General features: G+C 43.6%; 1 protein-coding gene across 3 annotated transcripts in view; it reads left to right on the forward strand.

The window, feature by feature from the left end:
* The first annotated feature begins 12,507 nt into the window (after positions 1–12,507).
* The window catches only part of METTL22 (methyltransferase 22, Kin17 lysine), a 318,966-nt gene continuing 318,745 nt past the window's right edge, over positions 12,508–12,728 (forward strand). Inside the window, exon 1 of one of the 3 annotated variants that reach the window (XM_089692103.1) lies at positions 12,508–12,641. The gene's annotated coding sequence lies outside the window, so the exon portion shown is untranslated. The remainder of the gene's footprint in view (positions 12,642–12,728) is intronic. The other 2 variants (XM_089692094.1, XM_089692109.1) reach the window with 2 other exon arrangements.

Raw genomic sequence — 12,728 nt, forward strand, 5'->3', positions numbered from 1 at the left:
GCAAAGCATGTCACTCTCCCTTTAGAGGACGCAGTATCCTTTAAGGATGGTAGATGAATTGATATGGATCTCAAAAAGAATTTACGTGACAGTGGGAATGGCCTGTAAGCCAGCTCTGGCTTTTGCAGCCATGTCCAAAGTGTTGGAAATTTGGACGGATAATGTGGACGCAGTGTTGAAGAGCGTTTCAGAAGAAGTGGACAGAAGCTAGGCTGTTCAGGAGCTGGAGCTGGTCTTCCTTGGTGAGGCCTCAAATGACATCATTAACTTCGTGACGCGAGTTATACTCACTTCAGTTACGTTTAAGTGAGCATTATGGCTTTGGCCATGGCTTGCTGATCCTGCCTCTAAGCAGGCGTGGAGTAAGATCCCTTTTGAGGGATCTTCACTTTTCAGCAACAAGCTGGACAGCACTATAGCCCGAGCCACAGGTGGTAAGTCAGGGTTCTTGTCCAGAAGACAAAGTTCAGAATGCACAAAAGATGTGCGCTTTCACAGACCAAGTCAGGAGTTTAGAAAGAACTGGAGGAGAGACCAGTCATCCCTTCATAAATCATCTAAAAGCTCAACCTCAGGTATCCGGGAAGCTATGAAGTTCTTTTTCTTATTGAGCCCATTCAGGCAGGCCAGGTGGGGGCATGTCTGCTCCTTTTTTGGCATGTCTTGGTGGCCCCCAGACTATTGGACCATGAAAACGGTCTCCTCAGGACACGCATGGTCCTTCAGAAGCCCTCCTCATCTCAGATTTATTCCCATGGATTTGCCTCATTCTGAGGAACAGAAGCAAATAAATCTTACGTAAAATCACTGGTGGTGCAATCGATGATCTTCTCCTACAGTCTCAGGACACAGGGAATAACAGAGCTCAGGTCATCTCAGCGCTTCTTTCATTCGGTTGGCTGTTGAATCCGGAAAAGAGCCACCTGAAGCCCACTCAGTCTCTTGTGTACCTTGCGGCTCAACTGGACAAAGTCAAGATCGCCATTTCTTTGCATCTAGAAAGATCCAAAAGCAGGATACTTCTGGCCCTGTCACCTTCAAGCCTCTCAGTGTCTGAGAATCATCGGCATCATGGTGTCCACAGCAACAATGCTGAAATGGGTGCAGTGGAAAATGGACCCTTCCAAAAAGGTTTTCTCCAGCAGTGGAAGCCTGGAAGCAAAGACCAGGCCATTTACTCAACTGCCATTAAATTTCATTGCTTCCATTTCTTGGGTCACAAGCACGATGGATACCAGCAATATGGGATGGGGTGCTCACTGCCTATCAGAAGTAGCTCAGGGCAGGCTGAGTTGTCCTTCTCACGAAATTGTGTCAAATATTCTAGAGCTGCAGCCTTCTGCACCCTACAGGCCTTTCATCATCTGAGGAATGGTGCATCAGTGCTCTTAAGGCTAGTCAACACTACGGCGGTCTTCTACATAAAGAGAAAAGGGGGGACTTGCAGTCTATCCCTATTATGGGAAGTGGAGCCAATCATGTCTAGGGCTCAGAAGAATCTAGTCATATATCAGTGACTTATGTTCCAGGAGTCCAGAACAAGCAGACTTTCCAATTGGACAACAATGAATGGTCTCTTCATGTGGAGGTCTTCAGATGGATTCTGTCCCTGGAAGTCAATCTGTTTGCCTCCCTGTGCAACAACAAACATGAGAAGTATTACACAAGGGGCCGTTATCTCCAGGCCTTCAGGATAGATGATCTGGCTGATCAATGGAGATTTTGCAGGGCTTATGCATTTCCTCTGGTTCCAATCATCCTCTGGTTCCTATGAAGACTCAGGGCAGAAAATGTGAAAATAGTGGAAGTGACTTCATGTTGGCCGAACAGGCCATGGTTCCCCTTGCTGATGCAGCTCAGCTTTCGGGATCCAGTACCCCTACCTCTCAGACCAGACCTTTTATCACAGGGCTCAATTCTACATCCATGCCAGGCTCAGCAACATCTGATGATCTGGTTCTTGAGTGGGGAAGGCTGGAGGCCCTCAGATTTTCATCTCTACTCTGCTGAATGCAAGGAGAATGAGCATGAACAGGGTTTATGGAAGAATCTGGTCAAAGTTTGTGGAGTACATGTCTGCTGCTGGTGGGTCATGCAGTAATCTAGACATCCTGGGCTTCCTTCAAACGGCCTTAGAGCTTGCTTTATCAGTCAGCTCCCTCAGAGTGCAAGTGTCAACCCTAACAGCCTTCAATGGTCTATCTTGGGCCAGATATTGTCTTGTCCATCAATTCTTCAGGGGAGCTGCTAGTCTTAGGCCTCAAAGAAAGCCAAGGCTTTCCAAGTGGGATCTTCCTCTTGTCCTCAATGTCCTCTGGGAATATGGACTGGAGTGCGCAAGGTCTATTTCCATTAAAGATCACTCCACCAAGTCCACCTTTCTTATGGCAATCACATTGGCAAAAAAAAGTATCCAAAATTGGAGCATTCAGTCATAAAATTCTTCCCAGATTGAGTGGTACTGATATCTATGCTTGATTCAAATCCTTAGGTAACATCAATCTTTCATGAGAACCAAGAACTTATTCTGCCAATTTTCAGAGTTCCTCAGGGTACCATTATACATCTTCTGGACGTGGGCGAAACTCTAAAGTTGTATCTACGAGCCACAGCTTCCTTCAGACTTTTGGATCGCTTGTTCTTTTTGCCGGAAAGAACAAGGGAAAATGGGCCTCATCTAGGATGATTACAGTATGGATTGTTCAGGCCATACGACAGGCTTACAGGGCTAAGGTCTTCGCTTCTCCGGAAATTTGGCCAGGAGAGTGTCTATATCTTGGGCGGCTTTGGGGCATGTGGCTCCTGATGTGATTTGTTCGGCGGCTTCGTGGTCCTCAATCAACATCTTTATGTGATTTATTGTGTAGAGCCTGCTTCTTTATCTTCTGTCAATTTTGGTTTGAGAGTCCTGTCTGTTGATGGCTGCCAAGGAGTATGTCAGGAAAATGGACAGTTTCCTATCAAATACTTACTGTAATTTTCCTTTACTGATGGACGCCATGGCAGCAAGAGTTCACTCCCAATGTCATGAGTAGGCTAGCTACGGAATGCAGTCTCTGGCTCAGAGCCAAAATTGATTGGAGTGGGGTCCCATAGGGTAGGATAGGAGGCAGGGTTAAACCCATACGTATGCTGCTCTGAAGTCCATCAGGAAAGGAAAATTATGGAAAGTATTTGATAGAAAATTTTCCATTTTGCTGTACTCATCTATAAAGTTTAATGTTATTATTAACAGCTCCTCCCCCCTCCAGTTAAAGCAGAACTTTGGCCAGACTAAGAACATTAAAATATTAACACATCCTTAACAAGCAGTACAAGAGCTTAACAACAAGCCCTGACAACTCTACTTTAAACATCCAAGGGTTATGTTAGTAGGAGGTGCTGGACCAAGGAACCTGGAAGGTGGATGAATCTTGATGACTTAAGCTAGAAATTAATTAGACATTTTTTGTATTCTTGTAATTGGAATTTTATGGACAATATGCTTATGGACTCTTGAGATGATCAACGAGTGCTCTTTTTGTTGACTTTATGTGTACAACTCTACTTTAACCACCTGAACTCAAGAATGTTTTTCTCCCTTCATGACCAGGCCATATTTGCTATTCATGTACCACTTTAACTGGCAATTGCTCGTTCATGCAATGCTGTACTCAAATGGAATGTATATAATTTTTTTCTCACACATTTAATCACCACTATTTTGTCGCTTGGGTTGCCAATCACAATACACCTTGCATTTTTCTCAGTAAATGCAAGGCATTCTCTGATTGGAAGAGATGGAGATTGCCCACCTCCTCCAATCATAGTATGCCTTGCATTTACTGATATAAGGTCTAAACTTGCCTTTTTGTTTCACATTAAGTCAGCAACAGATTAATCCAAAAGCAGCATTTAGGATGACTAAATCTTTTCTGCCTCCTTTTCGTGTTCAAACAATTTTATTTTTTAACATGGAACAGTATAAAATAATAAGCAAAAGTATGGGTCATTGAAGGTGTACATTAATTGCACAGTAAGAAACCCAATAATACAAGGTCAGGCATCACTAATAAAGAGGGCTATCAAATGGCAGTTAATCTGCCTCCTTTTCAATATAGCAAAAACCATAACAACAGTCAGGGATGTTAAGGCATACATAACTCGCATGACAATTTTCAAAAAAACGAGCAAAAAATTCCAAAAAATGTGCTCCTTTCTTGACCCACAACTGTCAGGCTATGAGGAAATAGGGTTAAAATAAGCATCAAAACACATTAAAAAAAATGATCCCAGTATCATTTTTTTTTCTCAGCAGCTGATTATCTACAAGGTAAAAGTAATTCTAGTGACTATACAGCCCTCCTCCGTCACCTTTACTGGGCTCTCCAGAGCAAGTGGGGAAACCGGTATTGAAATGCAACCAGCAACATCCAGTTCTAGGGAACAGATGTTGTTTCTCCCATTGTGTGACATTAGAAACCTGAAGCAACGAGGACTTTGGTGTCAGTCTCATGTAGACAAGCCAATACTGGCTTGTGAAAGCATCAGATCAAACCAAGTGCAAAGATACCCCAGATGTCTCCCAGGTGCAGCCTGGGTCTCACCAGTGCTCTAGGAGATCCTGTGCTTGACTTGGCTCTCCTCCCTACCCTTCTTCTTCATGAGCTTAGAGAAGGAAAGGAATAGTGGTGCTAGGCGAAGTGGAGTGGGCGCACTCTGCCCACCACATGGACCAGCTCCAAGCAGGAAATAGACCAGCCCCGGGGATCGGGGACCCCCTACTCTAGATCTTAGCAAACATTTAACCCTTTCATTGCTGGGACAGCCCCACTGCAAGGGACATTTGTTTCACCATAATCCAATGTTAAAAAGTAAAGTCTGATGACGTCTTCTTTAACTTTATGTATATGTCTTGGTGGGACAAGAGCTGTTCTGGGAAGATGTACACATACGTCCTCTCGCTCTTGCGCTTTGTGCATGCGCTCAGAGGTGTGCAGCAGTGTGATCTGTGATCTTTGTTTCCCCTGGACACAGAAAATCACAGAGCGGGGTACAGGGCTGCTGCCATTGTCCCTGTACCACATGATCACTGTGACCGATCACAGTATTAAGAAATGGCTACTTGAATACAGCCAAAGTGTTAGGAAAGTGATTACTTGTTCAGTCACCATGAGTGTAATAGGCAATCCCGGTGTAAGAAGAAAACAAACAAAAAAACAATAACCTTTCCAGAGCAGTACAGTGACACTATGGTGACACTAAATCCAATTATCAGTCAGAGCAGCCACTACGTGATTACACCTTACACCACAAAAAATCATCAAACATATAAACATAAGATTGCATATGAATCAATAATTAAATATAACGTTGCTGCGTGCACCATAAAGTCCACCCATCAGTAAATAATGCAGCAAAAGATGCTGCACAACCCACAAACCTTCACTATAAAATAATAATAAAGTCAAAAGTAGTAAGATCTTCCACCAAAGTATCCATGTGTCCCACCAAATTATCCATGTGTCCCAATATCTCTGTGCAACAATATCTTCTATAGCTGATCACCAGTGCTACTTAAGCCTACACCTCCCTTGAACAATTAATGCTCGCCTCCAGACCAGACCCTGATGGCTAGTCAAGGGTCACATGCGCCTGTGTCTCCTTCACTACACCACAGATGGCCCCCACAGTTTCACAAATCTTTCACTCGCATATGAAGTGTTATTTAATTCATGAAAGAAGAATAGGGACTGACAGTGCTCTCCGAACAGTAAAAACATTGATTTGATATTTAAAATGACACTCACTAGTCAGTGCACACATAGTGCTATGTACAACGCATATCAAACACAGCTCTCTGTCACACCACCTCCAGTACTGACATCAAGATTCCCACTGACTGACCCTGCTCCACTCCTATATGCGTTATGCCCAATCAACAGGCTTTCTCAGTAAGAAGCCTGAGGAAGCCTGCTGATTGGGCATAACGCATATAGGAGGGGAGTGGCGTCAGTCGGAAGACATCTTGATGTCAGCAGTGGAGGTGGTGAGACAGAGCTGCCTGTGTTTGTACATAGCACTGTGTGTGCACTGACTTGTGACAGTAGGTACAATTTTTTTTATTTTTACATACTTTCACCAGACTATGATGACGTTCTGCTGAGGTGGTCATGTACAATGGCTGCCTACGCTAATGTCAGTGCCTCCAGACACTGTCTCTCATCACCACCACAGCAGTACAACATCACCAGACCAGTGCTGCCAGTCACTGCAGTGTCCCTAATCACCACTGCACCAGTCACAGTGGGCTCCATTTACAAAGTGGCACCGTCAACTTTAATACGGAGTTCCAGTTGACAAAAACTGTAGCTGCTGACTTTTAAAATACAGACACTTACCTGTCCCTCGGTCCAGCGGTGTCCTCACCACGGCTGGTTTCACCGGCATCTTCAGTGTGGGCACCCGGCTGTGACAGCTTGTGGCTTCACAGCCGGGTGCCCACTGCGCATGCGGAAGAAGAGCTGTGCTTTGTGAATGGCCCCGTAGTCTTCTGGGACCTATTACATATCCCAGAAGACTACAGGGAGGGAGGACAACTTCCTCTTCCATTTCTAATGGTTCCAATCCTTAATGGGGAGCAGGGGACAAAAGCTTAAAGCAGAACTTCCCCTTTTGGGTGGAGCTCCGCTTTAAGAAATACAGTAAAATACTGATTAGCATATTTTAAAAAGGGGCCTTAAAGTCAAACCGGGACCTTTGAGTTTATATAGTAAAAGAACAAATTTCAAGGAGTGGAAACTGCATTTTTTTTTTATATACTCCCCTGCTACAGTTACACACGTATCCCAGTATTTAACTAATAACTGGAAAGCTTCGGCACAGAAATACTTGTCAGTACGCCTGAACCATCCTAGAACAGCCTACTTCACTTCGTCATCAGTGCTGAAATGCTGACTCTTTGGGGGTGCAAACAGGTGGAAATCACTCGGACTTGGCTGTAAGGAGGATGTGGCAATACCTCCCAGCTGAGTTGCTGTAGTGCGCATGTAGTGAAGTGAGTAGTATGTGCTTGTGCGTTGTACTGAATAAACAGGATGCCCTTAGTGATCAAACCAAGCAATTTTTTTTCGCAGACGCATATACACGTCACTCAGAACACGACAGTTATATTCACTGTCAATAGTGGCACCACATGCGCTAATTTTTTGAAAATGAAAATGTTCATGAATGATTGTGTTCACTGTTCTTACAGAAAGATTTGTTTCTTGTGCAATTTCCCAACAGGTTATGCGTTGATCCAGGATCAGGCGTTCCACATGCTTGAATGTTCACAGGAATGACTTCTGTGGGCTGGGAACCACCACGGCCAGAATTGTCACTGACATACTGTACGTATGACCATCTTTGAAGCATTTTTACCATGCAAATGTCTTCCTGTGGCTGAACGTCTCATCATCGTACTGTGCTTGAAGTCTTCTGAAGATATCTGTTAATTTTACACCTTCGTTCTCAAGAAACTTCATCACCACATGCTGTTCCATGCACGCACTAACACTGTTGTCTGCCATCTTGTTTAATGGCCTCTGTACTGGTCTATGACACATGCGCTGCCTATCAGTAATAGGACACACTTGCCACTTACTACTGCATGCAGTACTGCCATGCTAGCATCCCTTTTTATACCTGTAAAATTAAAAGCCCTGGTTTGACTTGAACGCCCCTCAGTAATAAAAGAAAGAAGGTATTTAGAATATTATACAGGATTTATATAGCTCCAAAAGTTTGCTCAGAGCTTTACAATACAATATAATAAAAGGGAAGCTGCTTTCACAGGACGCAGGTGGTGTATCAAAAATAAAATGTTTAATTAAGTAAATACAAAATATCTTTATAAATGTCAAATGTTGAAAAAAAATAGTATAATAAAATCACACAAATATATAAATACCCTTCTTCCACCAATAAAAAACACAATGCTGTCTTTTTTTATTGGTGGAAGAAGGGTATTTATATATGTGTGTGATTTTTTTAACTACTTTCATTCAATAGTTGACATTTAGAAAGATATTTTGTATTTACTTAAAGTATAACTAAAGGAAAAACTTTTTTTTTTTTTAGTTTTGGTTAGTGTGGAGAGGTGTTAGAACACCGATTAGGTTTTAATTGCAGTCTGTCCACATTACGGAGATTCACCTTCTCTTTTTGTACTGTTTACCATTATCATTGAAAGTGACAGTAAAAGAAAATTGCAAATTTTGGATTGTCTCCTGAAATGTAATAGAGGGGACATCTTCCAATAGGGACACAAATGGCAAAAAAATTAAAAGAAAAAACTGACAGGGTTTATAACCCTCCATTACTCCCCAGTGAAGTTTTGCCTCTGAGTGCCGCCTGCACTGACACTGGGCTGTTTATTGGCCACTTTTCTGGCTGCTGCCTGGACCGATCCTTTGTGTGTTTGTTGACTATATCTCTGTCTGCTGCCTAAACTGGCCCATCTGCACATCCCACTGACTACGTTCCTGCCACCAGTCCCAGCCATCCCCTTCAGGAAAACTGCTCTCCTGGAACCACAGGAGCTCTTTTGCTCTACGTTTCTTCAGCCCTCTGTACTTCCTGGCCACTGAACATGGCATACCTGGGGGTGGCCACATACCAGCAGACTAGGCGGCTTGCTTGGCTTATAGGTACAGGGACCACTATAGGTGATGCTACATTATTATGCTATATTCCCTGACCACTTGTACAGAGGTGACCAATACAGCACATTGTTTTCTATACAGTGTTGGTTGATTTTTATGATACACAAGATGCAATGTAGGGAATGTAAACAATCCAAACATTGAGGGCTAATTCACACTGTGTGGTGACCGGTGTTTTAACATACTGTAAAATGCCCATCATAGTAAGGGCACACAGAATACATATGGATTTGTTATGCATTGGTGTAGCATGTATGAGTTAAAGTGGTTGTAAACCCTTACATAGGCCCAGTGAAGTTACTGGCCGCAGGTGATACACAGAGATGTAACAAATCCTCCTACATACGTTGTACCTGTTTATCTACAGTATTCTCTTCCCTAAAGCCATTCAAAGTTCTGAATTTATAAAGTTTGTCTGAGCGTTCAGAAAAAAGGGGACAGAAATGAAACTACACACTGCAGAGCTCAGTGAGGAGAGTTCTGAGAGCTGATTGGAGGAATACGAGACACATCACTGTCCACAGAGCTGAGGCCGTCAATCTGCTGGAGGTCACTCCCCTGTCATCATTTCACTCTTGGTGTCAGGAAAACTTGTCAGAAGTGATTTCTGCCGATAGCAAAGGAACATAGCAATAAACAGAAATGACACTTAGTGCTCTTAAAGTGGTTCTAAAGGCTTAAAGGATAAGTTTAGCTTTTTGACAAAAACAATAAAAGCATTTTTTTTTGCAGGTAAAAAAATGTGCATTTATTATTTTTGTCTGCAGTAGCCTGAAAAGCATTGCACCAGCGATTAGTAGATCTCTGATGCCATGTAGGTCTCCTGCAGACCTGTCGGAATATCTGCTTGCCGTACGGGATGTACGGTCAAGCAGATATTCTGACAGGAAGCTTCAATTAACTACCACAGTGCTGCACAGCTATGTGGTAGTTCATTGAAAACTACAAGTTGACAGCCACTAAGTCTACAGGGACTTGCAGTTCATTCATTCACGGAAGTCTGAATGAATGACGTGGCTGTCACACTACTCCTTGGAATATCTGTCAGGGGAGCAGCTGCAGCTATGGAAACATGTTCCACCCTAAGTCCTCATGCACACTGGACATTTTTACAGCTGCTATTTTTGGCTTTTGACGTTTTTTTCTACAGCCAGTAAACTCCCCAGCATGTTATCCTATGTGTTCATGTACACATAGACTGTAATCAGCGTTTTTTGGCTAAAAAAAACCCCCAGAACTAGTGGTTTTCTAGAGTTTTTTAGCTGTAAAAATGCTCTAACGCTGCAAAACGCAGTAAAACACTGCAAACCAGCAGCTTTGGACTTTTTTTGACCAAAAATAATTTTTTTCTTGGTATAAAAAATGCTACAAAATGCAAAAATGTGGAAAAACACAGGAAAACGCTGCTAAACACTAATGCAAAAATGCTAAAAAAAAAGCTGAAAAACGCATGTTTTTAACGTGACTTCACACAGCTAATGTTACCAGCGTTATCAAAACACCCTGTGTGCATGGAGCCTAAGTCCTCATGCACACTGGATGTTTTTCCAGCTGCTGTTTTTGGCGTTTTTTCTACAGCCAGTAAACTCCCCAGCATGTCATCCTATGTGTCCATGCACACATAGGCTGTAATCAGCTTTTTTTGGCAGGGGCATTTTTGTCTGGAAAATAACCCCAGAACTAGTGGGTTTCTACAGTTTTTTAGCTGTAAAAACGCTCTAACACTGTAAATCACAGCAAACTAGCATTTTTGGAGTTTTTGACTAAAAAAAAAATTGACGGGGTAAAAAAACCCTTAAAAAAAGCAAATGTGAAAAGAGGTGAAAGAGCTAAACACGAATACAAAAATGCTAAAAACCGCTGAAAAACTCACGTTGTTAATGTGACTTTACACAACTAACGTTACCAGTATTATTAAAATGCCCAGTGTGCATGGAGCCTAAAAACAGGTGGAACATGTAACATGTTCAAAAGGTGGACTTGTATATATGAAAGTAAAAAACATTCAGCAGCCCCTCCCTAACACTCACCTGAGCCCGATGTCGGTCCAGTGATGTGCACAGGAGACTCGGCTTTCCCAATTCTCTCCCTTCTCATTGGCTGAGACATATGAACCAATGGCTCCTGCTGCTGTCAATCACAGCCTGTGAGAAGGGAGTGGGGGCAGGCTTATGGACACAGTGGGGCTCAGGGGCGAGAACGTACCAGTGCCCCCATAGCAAGCAGATTTCTCTGGGGGAACTGCTCAGGGAAGAGGAGCCAGAATCACCAGGGGCCCAAGAAGAGGAGGATCCAGACTGCTCTGTGCAAAACCACTGCAAACAGCAGGTAAGTATAGACATGCTTGTTATTTTAACTGCCTCCCGTCCGCCATATAAGGTAATGACAGGTGCAAGGCGGTTCTCTCGTTCAAGGAGGACGTCATATGACGTCCTCCCATTCTCACCGCGCATGCGCGCTCTGGGAGCTCGCAGTGCGGTGAACGGTGGCGCGATATGTCCCTCGGACACAGTGGATCACCGATCAACGGAAAGAGCCAAAGATGTCGGCTCGGTCATGTGATCAGCTGTGTCCAATCACAGCTGATCACATGTAAATAGGGAAATGCCGGTAATCGGCATTTCTCTCCTCACGAGCTGTCACGCTGACAGTTGGATAGGAGAGCCGGTAATCGGCATTACTCAGAGGGGACATGTGCACTGATGATCTGCGTAGCCCCAGCAGTGCCACCTGTCAGTGTCAGCTGTCAGTGCTCATCAGTGTCAGCTGTCAGCACTGATGGACCTGCCAGTGCCCATCAGTGCCACATCAATACCACATATCAGTGCCTACCAGTGCACATCAATGCCACATATCAGTGCCCACCTGAGCTGCCTTTCAGTGTCACCTATCAGTGCCAGTTAGTACCACCTATCAATGTCAGTCAGTGCTACCTATCAGTGCTGCCAATCAGTGCCACCTATCAGTGCACAGTGCCACCTATCAGTGCCAGTCAGTGCTGCCTAACAGTGCCATATATGACTGTTGCCTTTCAGTGCTCATCAGTGATGCCTGTCAATGCCCATCAGTGCCTCATCAGTGTCCATCAGTGCAGCCTCATTAGCGCACATCAGTGAAGGAAAAAAATCACTTATTTACAAAAATGTATACCAAAAACTAAGAAAAAAAACAGTTTTTTTTCCAACATTTTCAGCGGTTTTTGGTTTAACAAAAAATAAAAAACCCAGAGGTGATTACCACCAAAATAAAGCTATCTCAAAAAAATGATACAAATTTCATATGGGTACAGTGTTGCATGATCGCAAAAATGTCAAAGTGCAACAGCACTGAAAGCTGAAAATTGGCCTGGGCAGGAAGGGGTATAAGTGCCTGGTAGGCAAGTGGTTAAAAAGAGAAAAAAAAATGGCTTTAGTATTGCTTTGAGACACGTGCACACTATAGAGGGATATTCTTTGTTCATATTTCACGTCCAATGTTCACAACCACTTTAAAACAGCTGGTGAAGAGATGTCATAGTGCCCACTGACTGCCTGTCAACAAACCTCTGAAAAGCAATCTTAACACAGCTCACTTTTCAGAGGTACACCACTTGGGACACAAACCAAACAGCCTGAAGGAATCTCACCTTTTCCACAGAAGTTTGGGAAGCATTTATCAATCTCAAAATGTATAAACCATGGCCCTGAGTCCATGCTGGCGGTTTGTGACAAACCATCCACGTCATGGAACATGTCATTGAATAAAGCTGTCTGGAACAGAAAAGCACCGATGGGATGGGATGGAAACACTGAGCGGCGCTGACTGAGCATACAGGACAATCCCAGCACAGGCGCCACAAATAACACCTCCCCATGTAAGGTTCTAGTGTGCTCTGGGTTGCCGTGTGCGGGTGACGTCATCGGAGTGCGACTGTCAGGCTGTGAGCGAAGCAGAGCTCTCATTATATCACTACCTCCGGTGAGTGCTGCCTTACTATTGGCATTGAGATGTGGAAATGAATAAATGTGCCAACAAATCACACACATTAGAATGGGGCTGCACGTG

The sequence above is a fragment of the Staurois parvus genome, unplaced genomic scaffold (genome assembly GCF_062004578.1).
Source record: "Staurois parvus isolate SC_StPar_1 unplaced genomic scaffold, SC_StPar_1.0 ptg000022l, whole genome shotgun sequence".
Taxonomy (NCBI): domain Eukaryota; kingdom Metazoa; phylum Chordata; class Amphibia; order Anura; family Ranidae; genus Staurois; species Staurois parvus.